This window comes from Octopus bimaculoides, chromosome 1 (genome assembly GCF_001194135.2).
Source record: "Octopus bimaculoides isolate UCB-OBI-ISO-001 chromosome 1, ASM119413v2, whole genome shotgun sequence".
In the NCBI taxonomy this organism is placed as follows: domain Eukaryota; kingdom Metazoa; phylum Mollusca; class Cephalopoda; order Octopoda; family Octopodidae; genus Octopus; species Octopus bimaculoides.
In genome coordinates this window covers 7,353,175-7,355,674 of record NC_068981.1, presented here as the reverse complement: position 1 = coordinate 7,355,674, position 2,500 = coordinate 7,353,175, and positions in this window count along the sequence as shown.

The window sequence follows — 2,500 nt, the reverse complement described above, 5'->3', positions numbered from 1 at the left end:
TTCTTTAAAATGGTTATTCCTTGTCGCCAAAGGACCTGCAAATACCTAATGTTTTTATTATGTGTTTACGACTTCCTAGCATACTTCTCTCTCTCTCTCTTTCTACTCTCTCTCTCTCTCTCTCTCTCTCTCTGTCTTTGTTTCTGTCTCACACAATAACGCACACACACACACACACACACACACAATTCAGTCACTTTATTACTTTGTTAATTATCACTTCCAGTTCAATAACAGGTCGATGACATTTACAGAGAAGAAGATAACTAGAACCACCTTACACATTCCGCCATCATTGATTCACTGCATTAGTTATTTTGAGTCACGAAAAAATTACTTCCTTGCAAAGAAATGAATCAGACCTGAATGAGTTAATTTATTATAAACTAAAATAGACAGCAATTCCCATTAGAAACTAAAATTAACAATTCATAACAAAAACTGTTACACTTTAAGAACTGACACGTAGAAAGATAGAAAATGTCTTCTTACGTTTGCATGGAACTAAATTTCATTATTCAGTACGGTTTCCCTTTCTTTTTTGTAAATGCTTACAAACCTTTTTCTAGACTGCATATCTATCACTGACATGAAGCACAAAGCTCTAAGTTCTCTGCTGGTGTTGCGGTAAAAGCTATCGACTTAATGTCCACAGACAATCATTAGGCTGACCACTTCTTTTCACCCTGATGCCATTTTTTTCTTTCGTAGAGAAAAGGAAAGGGAGGCGGGCTTGTTTGTAGTTTGTAGAGAAAACGTTAAGCGTGCCTGGAAAAAAAAACAAAATAACATGGTCTTTCCCCCGAACTAAAAGATACGAAGAACTATGAACGAAGGCGAATAAGTACCCGGGGTGGGGGAAAGAAGAGAGAACTAACACTGGATCGTTCTAGAACTCCCAGAATGAAAACGTAAACACCTGAAAGACTTTCCCTCTCTTCATTACTAAATGTCTTTTCCTCTTCTTCATTGTTAAGAAGCTAGGAAAGATCGATCGTATTTCAATTTAATTGTCATTGTAAATGACTGATGCTTTCCTTTCTCGGTCTCTATCGCTTCACTCCTTTTCTCAACGGTTAAGAGAGTGAAGGTGTGTCACTCAGGGGTTGGGGGTATTTGGCCCACGATCGTAAAGTCATGAATACGATTCCCTGCAGTGCGATGTGTTCTTGAGCAAGGTACTCTACTTCACTTTGCTGCAGTCCACACAGCTGACAAAAATGAGTTGTAGCTTTTATTCAAAGGGGCCAACCTTCTCACATTCTGTGTGAGGCTGAATCTCCCAGAGAACTACCATATGGTATGCATGTCTGTGGAGTACTCAGCCTCTTGCGCGTTAATTTCACGAGCAGACTGTTCTGTTGATCAGATAAACAGGATCCTGATCATCGTAACTGACAGAGCAACATTTTTTAAAAGGAGTAAAAGAAAAGGAGATCTTCCATATCGTAAGGCAAACGTGTTAGGTGTTTAGTATAAGCAGTGAAAGCTAAGACAAAATGATCGCTATTCCGTCGTGTATTCGCCCTCGACTCACGCTCAGTTTCATAACAACAGCCTGCGCATCGGTATTTATCTGGGAGCTTGGACCCCATATCTGTGAGCCCCACAAATGCCGCTGTTAGGACCAGATGAACACCCATAGTGATCCTAACGACTAAAAAGATTTTGCTGCCCCTATATAGGATCGGAATAACCATCGGACAATAACCAACGGAATAACCATCGGTGTACTGATTGAAATTTTCTTTTCTTTTTAAGTAAAGTTAAATTATTATTAATAATAAATCTCTGAACGAGGTATAGCATTCGCCCTTAGGGGTTAGCCGTATTTAAGTGGCAAATATACTTAAATTATTATTAGATTTTCATTTTTTTAAAGAATTTTTATTTATTTATTTATTTATTTTAGTTTTTATGTATTTTTTAACCACTAATCTTCATACAGGGGGCGCATTATCATCATTAGCAGCAGCAGTAGAAATAGTGGCAGTAGCAGCAGCAGAAGCAGCAGCAGCAGCAGTAGTAGTAGTAGTAGTAGTAGTAGTAGTAGTAGTAGTAGTAGTAGTAGTAGTAGTGGCAGCAGCAGCGGTGGTAGCAACAGCAGCAATGGTAGTAATATTATTCAGTAATTTTATTTTTATAACGTGCTTTCACTTCACTACCGAGCGCAGCTCTGTGCGCCTTGGGTATGTGCTGTGGTTTGCTGTGATGCTCTTATGGTTACTGTATTGAAAGTGTTTTGCGTAGGATGCGTGCAGTGTCCAGTAGTGCAATTTTCTGTATGTTATATATATTTATAAGTCCTGGTGTTTTTGTTATGTATTTGTCTGAATATTTTTTTTATTATACCTACTATGATAGAAATTGTTTCTGTTTTTAGATTCCACATTCGAATTACCTCTATTTCCAGGTCTTTGTATTTTGAAAGTTTCTCCATTTCTTTTAGAGAAACGTTGTCATCTGCTGGTATTGATACATCAATTAGAAAGCATTTTCT